This window comes from Rhineura floridana, chromosome 15 (assembly GCF_030035675.1).
Source record: "Rhineura floridana isolate rRhiFlo1 chromosome 15, rRhiFlo1.hap2, whole genome shotgun sequence".
Lineage (NCBI taxonomy): Eukaryota > Metazoa > Chordata > Lepidosauria > Squamata > Rhineuridae > Rhineura > Rhineura floridana.
This window is the reverse complement of record NC_084494.1, coordinates 10792684-10805802: the sequence shown is the minus strand read 5'-3', so window position 1 is coordinate 10805802 and position 13119 is coordinate 10792684. Positions and strand designations below refer to the sequence as shown.

At 41.9% G+C, this 13119-nt stretch overlaps 1 protein-coding gene across 8 annotated transcripts in view; it reads right to left on the bottom strand.

Annotated features, from left to right (window-relative positions):
- ZMYM4 (zinc finger MYM-type containing 4) overlaps positions 1-12528 on the bottom strand; it is a 78688-nt gene extending 66160 nt beyond the window's left edge. For 5 of the 8 annotated variants that reach the window (XM_061596163.1, XM_061596170.1, XM_061596162.1 and 2 more), the window contains exon 1: positions 6026-6344. The gene's annotated coding sequence lies outside the window, so the exon portion shown is untranslated. Of the gene's footprint in view, positions 1-6025; positions 6345-12376 lie in introns of those variants that run through there. The other 3 variants (XM_061596164.1, XM_061596165.1, XM_061596172.1) reach the window with 1 other exon arrangement.
- Between the last annotated feature and the right edge of the window lie 591 nt (positions 12529-13119).

Genomic DNA, 13119 nt, shown 5'->3' with positions numbered 1-13119 from the left:
ACCATATCAAACTAAAATACAACAAATTGATATCCGCAAGGACAGGTCACCCAACTGAATCCCTAGTTAGCCAAATGGCTAGGTAAGTTATTAAGTAAATGTTTTTAGATGGAGCCAAAAAGCTACCAGGATCAGAAACAGCCACATCTGTGGAGGGGGGTGGACATTCTATAGTTAGGGCACCAAAATTGAGAAAGTCCTCTCATGAATTGCCCATATGGGCAAACTATGGTTTGCTACTTAAACTAGAATTCCAAATTAGGTTTCAAAAAAGGAAGAATGGTAATCAAAAGTGCATGGAGGAAGAAGTATGTGAGCAAAGGGCTCATTCACACAGCAAACTATGATTTGGTGTAACATCTGACGTGACCCAGTGAAGTGAACATGCAATACCCCAGAGACAGCAGCTGCATTCATATAAAACAAAAGGCTTCCTTTGGGATCTTTGCAAAATGCCCTTCTCCAGGTTGCCTCAGCATCTGAGGCACAGTGTGTAGCTACTGGGAAGTGAGCCATTTCAGTTGTAGTGTCCCAGTTTTGGAACATTCCCTCCAGAGAGGCTCACTTGATGTCCACTCTGATGCCTTTCAAGAGCCAAATGAAGACCTTTTTATTTTCCCAGACTTTTAAACATTTACTAATCCATTTTACTTGGGATTAATTTTATGCTGCTTTTAAAGATTTGCTATTTCTAACTTATTTTAATGTATTTGTTTATGGCAGAATTTCTCAAATTGAGGTCTGTGGATCACTGCTCATCTGTGAGCTCAGCCAAGTCGAGAACTGTACTTTATTTATTTTCCTGTCAATGGAGCTCAAGGGGCAAATTTAACAAACAGGCTAATAAGGCCCTGACCTAAGGTGCTGTGATTGTCATAATGTGGTGCTAAGAAAATCCTTGCTGGATCATACCAAAGGACTATCTAGCCCAGCCTTTCCCAACTAGTGTGCCTCCAGATGTTGTTGGACCACAACTCCCATCAGCCTCAGCTAGCATTGCCAATGGTCAGGAAGATGGGAGTTGTAGTCCAACATCATCTGGAGGCACACTAGTTGGGAAAGGCTGCCTAGCCCTTTCACTTCTCAGTGGCCAACCAGATGCCTAAGAAAAACCCACAAGCACAACACAAGCTTACTAGGACCCTTCCACTCATGATTCCCAGCAACTGTTATGCAGAGGCATGCTGTCTCTAGTATCAGAGGTAGTATGGCCATCATGACTAGTAGCCACTGATTATGTAATCTGCTAATTTTCCTCTAGAAATGTATTAGTTAACACACACACACCCCACTGTAGTTGGCCTAAGGCCTGTGATTTTCACAATACAGCATCAAGTAGACCATGTAGTAAAAACTTTGGGAATCTCTGGTTTATGGTGTTTAAAATACTTTATTGTAAGTCATCCTGACTATGTATTTGAAGGGCAGTGTATAAATAAAATAAACAGGGCTACATGAATGAACTTCAGGCTAATGTACTCCCGCATCTCCTCTCCTCCTTCAATATGTATGCAGTTTTTCATTTCATCTGAACTGAGATAAACTGTGCTAAGTTTAAACTTCAAGTCATTGTTTGTCCAAATGATCCAAACTGTGGTTTCTGAACCTGGCTTGTTCACATAAATCATAGTTAAAACTTTATTGATTGCATCTTCACCAACTACTTCTGTTCAACTTCTACTGACTATAGGAATACTTCTGTTGAGAAATCCTCCAGCAAGGAAACTCCTTTTAAGAAAGGTTTTTAAGGTGACCAGATTTGCTTTGCTTTAAGGACCAGATTTGCTTTGCTATGGATAAACTTTGAAGCCTGTGCCTTTGCTTTAAGGTCAAACTGACTAGCCTTGTGTCTTTGCTTTGCTATCAATACACTGATAATCCTGTGCCTTTACTTTGCTAGGGTGAAACTGACATGCTTGTGTGTTTGGTTTTGGGTTAAAGAGATCTCTTGCTTTTTCCCAAGGTTGGGGACAGAAAGATCCAATACCATTCAGAGGGAAAGGGGAAGAGAGGTGGGGAGGGGTGCCATGTAGGCACCCTTTAAAGCCCTTGTTGAAGCTGCTCCCACCATTTATGAGCAAGCGTAGAAACCTATCCCTATTCTTTCCATATTATTCTTACCTCTGGTACCAACGTTTCTGTTAAAGAAGTAATGTTCAAGAATGCATCTACTTTGTTAAGCGAGGTATTACTGTATTGGAAAAACATTTCAGATATTTAAATAGAATGTAAAATAAACATGACATACTTTTGAAGATTTATTTGCTAAATGGAAATCAAATAAACATGCTATATCAGATCTCCAGAGGAAAATTTCTGATTTTAAAAAAATCCATGGAAAAATGATTTGAAGGCTGGAGCCTAAATCACTAGAGTGAAATCCCAAGTCTCAGCATTTCAAAGTGAATGTTGTATCTTTCAATGAAAGTATGCACAAACATACTGGAGAAATTACTTCCCTATTTTACTTGTAGCTCTGTCTGAAGAAATAAAATGAAACTTCTATGAAACTTCATTTATATTAGAAAAAATAAACCTGCCCAACTAATATCCAAACCAATTTTAAACTACCTAGGTCCTAAATGTAATTAATAAAAGTTGCACTATTATGTTGTAATTTACATTCACAGTAAGGTGGTTAGAAATATCATCCCAAACAGCTAAATTTAATCCTGGCTACTTTATACTTGGGACACAAGCAACATTACTAAAAACTACAAGAAATTTCCAGTTTGAGGTTACTTCTTTTCGGACATGCTATCATCCTGATAATTAATCAAATACCCCCTCCAACATTTAACTGTTACATGTACATGACAGCTGACAAAATAAATTGCATTATGCTTTATGTGTGGCATTAATTAAAAGCTACACCATCCAACAGGTTAGTGATACAAAATACCTAAGAGTATGTTTTAGTTAAACTGCTGTACAGATGGATAAGACTTCTGTCCAGTACCCAGAAACTGCTTGAACAGAAGTCCAACTAGACCTCAAATACCTACGTGGACATAACTTAATTTAGTTAGACTTACTTCCAAGCAAACATGCAGAGGATTGGACTGCAGACAGATTAGCCTGGATCCTACAGCTGCAGTCTTATACTCATTTATCTGGAGGTAAATCCCATTTAATTCAACAGGTTTTACTTCTGAGTAGATATCACAGTATTTCACCACTAGTTGTTTTTCCACTTTTCCATTAGGGAGGGGAATTTCTGCTGATTTCCTCTTCTGTTGGCAGGCCTCTGCACCATTTGCAAGGGTTCCCCAATGTTCAGGAAAGATATTTGGTGGGTGGGGCAAAGGGGAAGCAGGAAAGCCCCATTCTACTAAAGGAACTTTGTTCCATCTGCAGAAGGAAAGTTAGGATACAAGCCATTCTGGCTTCTTCAGAAATTTCAGGAAAAATCTACCTGCCCGCAAACCCCCAACAACCATTAGAAGCCACTCACACACATAGCCAGCATCCGCCCCTCCATCAAAGAATACATGCAAGTCAGCAGACATGCCATCTGTTCTATACAGCAAACACCACTCATTCCATGCCATGACATCACAAAACACGGGTGAGGTTGCAGCAAAATTCTGGTTGACAAGACATGCAGCTTGATCAGCAGAAGGGAAAATTTAAAACAGGTTGCTCATCCAGAAGATTATGGTTGCTCACATACTAACCCATTTCTCTGGAATTATTGTCCTTCATTTGTTACATAGAATCCAGCAATCATAGCACTCCAGTCTTTTCTGGGCTGCCCCCTCATCTTTTTAAAGCCCTAGTTTGTGGCAATTTTCCTGACTGAATGCAATCACAGCAACAATCTGATCAGGATGACTGACATGACTGATGCATGTGATGGGGAAAGTGATCCATGAAACATTGACAGGTGACAGGGGTTGGTGATGTCCCATCTTTCTTTATGACTTTTTCCATGTATCCTGGTTTCACTGCTACTGATGCCCCACTACACAGTCCCTTCTCCCTTAGCGGTACATTGGGACTTTTTAAAATAGTAATCTTGTTATTGCAATAAAAGCATACACTTTTGTTATTTTGATAAAAGTACAAATGCTCAAATAAAAACAAAATAAATGCACAAGCAAACTGTGGGATTACTCAGGCTGCAAATGCAAAACAACTAACTGGAAGGCCTACTGAAGGGAAAGGCCAGTTCATAATGCCCATCACCAGGATGCACCAAGAAATAACTAACTGAAGAGCCAGCATCAGGAGAAGCAAGATCTTGGCTCAGTAAGACTTACTTCTGAGTAAATAAATTAGCATCCTGCCTGTGGGGATGGGTACTATAGAACTGTGAAACCAACCTCACAACGTTGTTCTATATTCATGTGTGGTACCAATCTTCTGAAGCAACTTTTCAGGAAGCAAATGGTTTTAGATTCTATAACTAAGAAGATGCAAAATTAGGAATGAATTTACTATTAACAACAGTGATGTTGCGGCCCTTGCAGGATGCAGAAATGTCCTCCTCCTAAACCAGTTTTTTGAAGGTGATCTGCCAACGCTGTGTATCAGACCTGTGTTCAGCCTGTCCAGATACATGCATCTTTTCCAGTTTCCCTATACAAGTATTAAAGATACAAGCAATTTCAGGATTTGCAATTACAGCTACAGCCATCACTCTGAGCCAAAACTGGAAAAAACTTTTGAATTCCTAGTAGCCACCACAGAATAGTTAACAATCAGCCCTTAGAAAGCACTTAAATATATAGCTACCAGCATCAGATGTTTAGGAATTTGAATGGCTTGGGGGGTTTTTGCTCCTGCATTTAACACTAATTCTTAGCATACAATGGAACAAGATTTCATGTCAGACCCACAAAACTGAATGCAGACTACCAACACCACACATTGTACAGGCTTGCTCTCAAAGCTTTAATCAATATGGGACACAAAGGAGAAGTGGAAATAATACTAGTGATCAACTTGTTTTTAATATACACTTTTAATAGCTTCTGCAGGTTATTAGTACTCTAACCCAACCTAATTTCCAAAGCATAGTTCTGTGCAAGAGAAGATCCTTGATTCAGTTTACAGCTATAAGACTTTATCCCTCATGAGTTCCTAGTGTTAACCATCAGTGCAAAATCCCCGTCATCAGGATTACTTTCACCTGCCATTTATAATCCTTACCTTAAATAGGTACTCCAAACCAACATCTTGGTACCAAAACTTCCCCTTTTTTACCCATAGTCTTACATCTTCCAGTTCCCCAATCCATCCATTACTTTATTCATGGGCTCCCTCCCACCCCCTCACCCCCATACACACATTCCACGAGTTTCATCAAATTTTAGCTCTGCAACTTTAATTTCCCTCCCCACCAACACATTATTTGCCATGCCTCTACTATTTTCCCAATTCCCCACATCCATGCCTACTATGCTCAAGAAATCCCTGAATACATCTCCTCCTCCAGAAGTATCCCTTCACAGACCTCCTTCTGACACCAAGTCTTTAACAAGTCCAACCAATTCTTGTAAATGGAGATGAGCAACAACTCACCCCTCCCAAATAATTTTTTTTTTTAAAAAACACAATCTCAATTTACAGGTTCCATTTCTGACACCCATCAATATGCCATCCAGGTGCTCAACTTTTCCTCACTCCAAAAAAGTGCCCCCCATCCCCCTTCCAAAAGCCTTCACCCCTAGTGCCCCACACTTGACACTCCAATCTCTCATGATCCCCTTTGCATTCATCAATGCACAACTTAATCTCTCCATACAATCTCTTAGCCTCCCCCCAATGTCCAATCACAAGGTCCCCCATCTCAAACCAGTGACTCCCTTCGACCCACTATCTCTAAACCCAAAGGCACCCCTTATCTTGACAGCTCCCCAAGTGGTACCCTTATCTGACTCCAGCCTAACTGCCCACTCCAGCCTAAGCCCCGCCCATTCACTCACTCCGGCGCGCGGTCCTGGCCCCGCCTCCTTGGCCGCCGCCATATTGAGGGGGGAGGCTGCCTCAAAGGGGGGGAGGGGAAGTTTTTTTTTCTCACCCCTTGGCCGAGGTGGGAGAGGGTGAGCGTTGTAACCTCAGGGGGCGCTCCAAGGAATATCCAGCAGCCGTGAGGAGGCGAGCCAAAGCGGAGAGTGAGAAGCGCCTCCCTCAGTACTCACGGGGGGGAGGGCGTCCTCCTCCGTCAAAATTAATAATAATAATAACAACAACAACAACAATAATACACCACGAAAACTGAAGCGACGGCCAAGCTGGATTCTCCAGGCCCCGAGAGCCCCTTAAAGCTGCAAAGACCTGCCCAAGCAGCGAGGGGTGGGGAGAATGCCACTGCGCATGCGTCGAGCGCACGCGCATGCCTGCCGGCCGGAGCTCCTACCTATTTTTCCCCTTCTCCTCCTCCTTTTCCCCACCCCCTCGCGAATGCGCGCTTGGAGACCCATTCTCTCGCGGGTAGAGAGGAAGAGGGTTAGGACAGGTCCCAGAATGGCGCCCTCTTAAAGGGCGAGGCGTCAATTTCTGGGAGGGAGGCAGTTGAGGGAGATCAAAACCAAGCAAAAAGCGATGGGAGGGGAAGGTTGCATCAAAATGGGGGGGGGGGCAGGAAGGTTGTTTAAAAAGTAAAGCTAAGGTGAGGAGCCATTAGAAGTGGCAGTGCCACATTTCCACAAAACATGGGCACCTAAGGCCCACAGTGGCTCAGTGCTCACGCCTGAAAGCGCATTGCAGTGTATCCCATGCTATGGCTGCTTCTACAGCTACTATCTTTCGAAACCGCTTTTCTTTTTTTGTTAGAAGAAGTTTTGCTAATTTTGCCACCCTGGGCTCCTGGTGGGAGGAAGGGCAGGGGTATAAATCAAATAACAAATAAATAAATAAAATTTATTTTTTCTAAAACTATTTAAAAACAGCTATGTTAATTTTATTTTTCTAACACTGCAAAACCTCAAAGATAAGGCGTATGATCACATCAGTCCTTTTTTTGTGTGACAGTACTTGCCAGGACAGATGTACAATTACTGCATTTCCCCCCCTGTCTGTGGCAACCATTTTGTGCCAGAATGTACACAGATTAAAGTTGGACACTTTTCTTTATTTTATTAACTTTGCTATTAATATTTTTTAGACACAGATATACAAACCCAATTCTGTATTGCTATTCATTTTTGTAAGTTGGGTTTATACGTCTTTCTTCTTTTACCTACAGCACTTTTATGAAGATATGAGTACCGGCATTACATTGTTTACCAAACAAAGCACTGGATCACATAATACCCATTGTATGTAGAAAACAGACATAAAATTAAGTACAATAATTAAAAAGAATAAATGCTGAAATCTCTCTATATATTTATCTGTTGTGTAAGCCACCTTGAGTGAGCTTTATTCATAAAGGAGGGCTATAAATATTTTTAATAATAAAACAAGAGCCAGTGTGACACAGTGGTTTGAGTGTTGGACTACGACCTGGGAAACCAAGGTTCGAATTCCCACACAGCTATGAAGCTCACTGGGTGACCTTAGGCCAGTCACTGCCTCTCAGTCTCAGAGGAAGGCAATGGTAAACCACCTCTGACTACCACTTACCATGAAAACCCTAGTCATAGGGTCACCATAAGTCAGAATCGACTTGAAGGCAGTCCATTTCATTTTCAATAATAAAACAACTCAGGGGGAAAATGAATGACAAAATCACATAATTAAAGAGTCAGACAAACTTGTAGCCATTTTATCATCCATTAAAGTAACAAAATGAGAGCCAGTGTGGTATAGTGGTTAAGGTGTTGGACTACAACCTGAGAGACCAGGGTTCATATCCCCACATAGCCATGAAGCTCACTGGGTGACGCTGGGCCAGTCACTGCCTCTCAGCCTCATGAAAACCATACGGTCGCCACAAGTTGGAATCGACTTGAAGGCAGTACATTTACATTTTTTAAAGTAACAAAAACAATCTTACATCTCATGGGTTTTCACCCAAATAATAGCGCACATGCAGCACTTTTGAATGTTATTATTATTATTATTTATTAAATTGATATCCTGCCCTTCCTCCAAAGGAGCCCAGGGTGGAAAACATGCCAATACTAAAATAGCTAAAACTGAAAGCAATCACCTATCTTCAAAACCAATAATTTCAGGGTGGCCAGGAACAGGTCTTTCAGCCATCAAATGCCTGGGTAAAAATAAATGTTTTAAAAGTTCTCCTAAAAGTTAATAATGAAAGAGCCTCAGTAGGGAGGGCATTCCACAAACAGGGAGCCACCACCAAGAAGGCACTGTCACACAAGTCATGTAAAGACACCATGAGATATTAGCCATAATATATGTGGAGATAACTTAAATCTTGGGAGAGTATTGGCTACAGCTTGCTTCACATCTCACTCAGTGTAATCTCTAAGCTTTCGGATAGCGAGTGTGGTAGCAAATTCCAGATGGCTAGTTCTGTTAGCCTCTTGAAGCAAAACCAACCGAGAGCAGAGCTTGGAAAAGTTACTTTTTTTGAACTACAACTCCCATCAGCCCAATCCAGTGGCCATGCTGGCTGGGGCTGATGGGAGTTGTAGTTTAAAAAAGTAACTTTTCCAAGCTCTGAAAGAGTCCTATAGCACCCTAAAGACTAACATATTTATTACAGCAGAAACAATACAGTTGTTGTCACACTTTCAGTTGTGGCCTTGGTACTCATAGTTTGCACTTTGGGCAAGCCATTTTGTCATGGTTCATACATAGCATGATTTGGCACCAAAACGTACCATGGAAACAGTAGATTCCCCACCACATTATTATTAGAACAGATATTTTAATAAAGATACTTGCAACCTCATGCTGATAATAAAAATTTGCACATCCTTAACAAAGTGATACTCTATCCAATGTGTTTGTAGAATATTTTGACTGTAATAGCTGTGACACTTAATGCCTACTTTTGGCTATGGTCTGTCAGTTTATCCACCTCACCCTGCACAGGTTTCAGTGGATCCTTCTACTAACCCCCCTTTCCTCCTTCTCATATTTATCCCCCCCCCTTTCTCTAGGCTGTCCAGGTGAAAAAAAGAACTTGGCTCCTCTACCTGTGTAGAAGAGAGAAAATCAGCATATATAGAATCATGGCAAGTGACACCTTCTGAAATCCACTCTTCTAACATAACTGTGTACACTGTGATGTTCCCACCTTTGGCTCCACCTGTCAGGTTCCCACCTGCTTGTGGCTACTGCCTTTCACTAGGCACCACCTCAGGACACCACCAGTCAGGATTGTCATTTTTATTTTTTCTCACTCCGCTCTAGCACAGATCTCACAAGATCCCACTGCTAGGCAGCAGCACCAGTCACTCCCTGTAAACAATACTGCTAGAGACTTTGCCTCAGTCTCTCTATAGCTTGTTACTTTGTGTCTGTGTGCCCTTGCTGTCCACAACCTCCTTGTATCTTGCATACAATCCTGGGTTGCTCTGGATACTTGACATTGTTACAGTATCTCCCTTCACCGCTGCCACCATATGATACAGTTTCCCTTCAGCCTTGGCAATTACCCTGCCCTTCCTTCTGGTCTGTATATCCCCAGCCAAGGATCAGGCTTTTGGTAAACCAATAAAAGTATTTACTTGATAACACAGGAAATAACAAGATTACTTTAGGAATGTTTAACAAGCGTATGGTTTCATATAGTGTCACTCTTATGTTTCCAGTTATATATATTCTGCCTAAATACCTGCCAAATATAATCCAAACCTCCCTCAGAACTCTGTCAACTCAATCCCAACTGCCTCCCACTTCAATTCCTTTCCAATCACTCTCCTCTCAACTCCCCCAACCAACCTCTTACTCAATTCACTTACCATATATCCCTATATAAACCCGCATTTACCATATTTACAGTTTTTAACATATAAGGACATCACATACACAACCTCTTTTTCACCTGGCCATCCTACTCTGATTAGTATTGGAATTTGGTATATATAGCAGCAGAGTGCAGAAATGAAATAGCGTGGTGACACTGGTGTTTGAAAGAATAAAGAAACTTAAGGTTTATTGCTACTGGGAAATAAAGCCATTCTGAGTATGGGAATGTACAGGGCCAGCACCAGGCCTGAGGAGGCCTCAGGCACCAACACACACACTCTATGCAGAAGGCATGGCCTTAAATAGGCACGGCTGCCCTGCCTCCCGTGTTGTCATGTCAGCATGCTAGTGTACACCTTTGCATGTGCTGATCTGGAAAAGCAGCAGGCAGGGCAGCTGGGCCCATTTAAACCTGCACTGGCTGCATCGGGGTGTGGGTGTCTTATTTATTATTTATTTATTTATTTAAAATATTTCTATCCCACCCTTCTACCCTGCAATAGGGCACTCAGGGCTGCTTACAAAAATAAAATCAAACACGTACATAATAAAATTGTAAACAATAAAATCACAAAACATTAAAATACATAAAATACAATTAAAACACATAAGATACTATCTATCTATCTCTATATTTGGTGAAGTTCTGTTTGTTGCTTTCAAAACTGTCTTATCTACACATATACATATATATAGGGAGTAGTACTAAAGGGGACTGTGATGCCCCTGTATTTTTATGACTGCAAATATGGTAAGTGCAGGTTTATTAAGGTATATATGGTAAGTGGATTGAGTTAAAGGGGGGAGTACATGGGTTAGAATGCTGGAGAATGCTGTATGATGATTGGCTGAGCGTTTGAGTGGCTGAAGGTATAAATGAGAGGATGACAGCTGGTTCAGGGTTCTGTTTTGTGGGAGTTGTGGGCAGTTGGTTGTGGAGTGTGGATTGGAGTTGGTTGTAGGTTGGATTATATTTGGCTGGTATTTAGGCAGAATATATATGACTGGAAACATAAAGAGTGACACTATATGAAACCATACGCTTGTTGAACATTCCTAAAGTAATCTTGTTATTTCCTGGTGTTATCAAATAAATACCTGCCTAGCAGTGGGATCTTGTGAGATCTGTGCTAGGGTGAGCTAAAGGAAAAATTAAAAAGTACGTTTCTCCCTGCTGGTAGCCACGGGTGGGAGCCTGACAGGTGGTGCCAGGGGAGGAACATTACAGGGACTACGAGGTTAAAATTTAATGTAGAAGGCATAAAATTAGTCTTGTCTGGGAGGGTGGAGCTCCGTGATCCACACCAATGTTGGGGGGGTATGATTTGTGAGCCTGGGATAACGGGTTGACGTGCACCACAAATCATGCCCTGTGTGACTCAACAATGGCATGGATCATGAAACAGAGGTCCCACCCTCCCAGGGGCCCTTCTGAGCCCCAGGAGCCCTCGGGTTCATGCCTTGCCTGGCTGTCTGCTGGCACTGGGCCTGGGCATACATACATACATGTGGCCATCACTCATGTACCCTAACCCTATCTAAGGAGAAAAAGGAAGGCTATAAAGCCTGAAACAAGTGCTTACTAAAGAAGGAATCAGTGAAGGAAGAATAGGTTGCCTTTCTATATATTCCCCCCCACACACACACGCACTGGTTGAGGTTACATGTTAACAAGTGTCGGTGTTTTACTCCCAACTATTAGAAGGAGGAAGCACCTTTTGTAGTATCTTTAGAAGAGTGTCTTCACTCCTTTTCTTTATCATTTTCTTTAATGTCCTGTTGTTTGCTATGTTTATTATGTAATTGGCATTTCATCTTGAAATGAAAAGCATAATAATAATAATAATAATAATGATAATGATAATGATAATAAAGCGATTAAGCCCACCTCCAGGCTGGTGGGGCTTATTTGCAGGTATATTCTGCAACATGTAATTGACACAATAATAGTGCATTAGTGGCAGATTTATACTGGACCATCCACACACCACTCTGCTTTATTAGTTCTGCAAAGCTTCCCCAATGTTACTGCATTATTGGCATCTGGAGGGGCACTCTGATACTTTAGTGCAACAAAAGTGGGAGAAAAAAAGCCTGGAATATTTGCAGTATACAAAGTTACAAGATTTCAGCAGAAAGTTACAGGACTTGCACCAGAAGCTCTATTTCTGCCCCAAAACATTTGTAGGAGCAAAGGAGCAGTACTGAAGCAGGATTGCATATAACTGCCCTGATACCATCATGGGCACACATCATAATGAATGCACAATTTAAAAAAAATCTGAAGGGGCCAAAAATCTGCCTTATATAGTGAGGGGGGAAAAAGATGGCAGACTGATAGGTAGCTACTCCGGCTGCTCCCCTGACTGTTCCTTTCTAGTGCTCTCCAAATGCCAGCTGCAGCCTACTTTTTCCTATCGACATGCTGATTTACTAACTTCAACACCACCCACTCTTTCCTGGTGTTTGTTTTGGTCGACCTTGAGCATGAGGAGGACTGTTTTCTGGTCTGCTTGGTGTCCATTTCTCAGCTTCCTTTTACCTGGGATTACCGCAGACGAAGAGTCTTTCCAAGTAAGAAACTCTCACAATTTATGACTTGTTGCAGCCTTTCCCCTCCCTCCTGGGCTGTTTGAATTCCTGGGGAAAACAAATATACCAAAAAGATAAAGAATTGCTTTGCCTTAGCCTTGCTTCTGTCTTTCTCTGGACAACAGCAGCTGTAATTTCAGCTCTCATTTTCTTTTAAAGTGATAGCATCCCATTATGGTTTATACCAGAAATACATACAGGAAATTGGGAATCCCTCCATACTGTGAGACACCTTCGCACACAAAAAGAACAAGGCAGTCAAAAATTATACATTTTCCCCCCTAAAGCGAAGACTGGGAGACTAGATTCGCCTGAGGATGCAAAGAGATCTGATAAGAACGATGCTCTGACCGCTATGGAGTCCAAACCAACTACTACAAACCAGTCCAACGCTCCCCTGGATTGGTCCCTGGATACTAACGGGGCCCTTCAAATGGACTTTGTTGACCCTCTTTCCACCAATCTCGCACACGAGATAGAGCTAGCAGAGAACCTGGCTGAGCACAGAACACACAACATGCTGATGAATAAGCCCTCTCATGAAACAACCAACAGGTGCCCTGAACAACCCAAGCAGTCAAGTCCCAAACACTCTAAATCTAGTATGGATACAAACAGGATACCTGACTCACCAACAGAGGCGTATTCACAAGGTCAATCTGACCAGCCCCTGCTTGAGTGCTGGCTCTATAT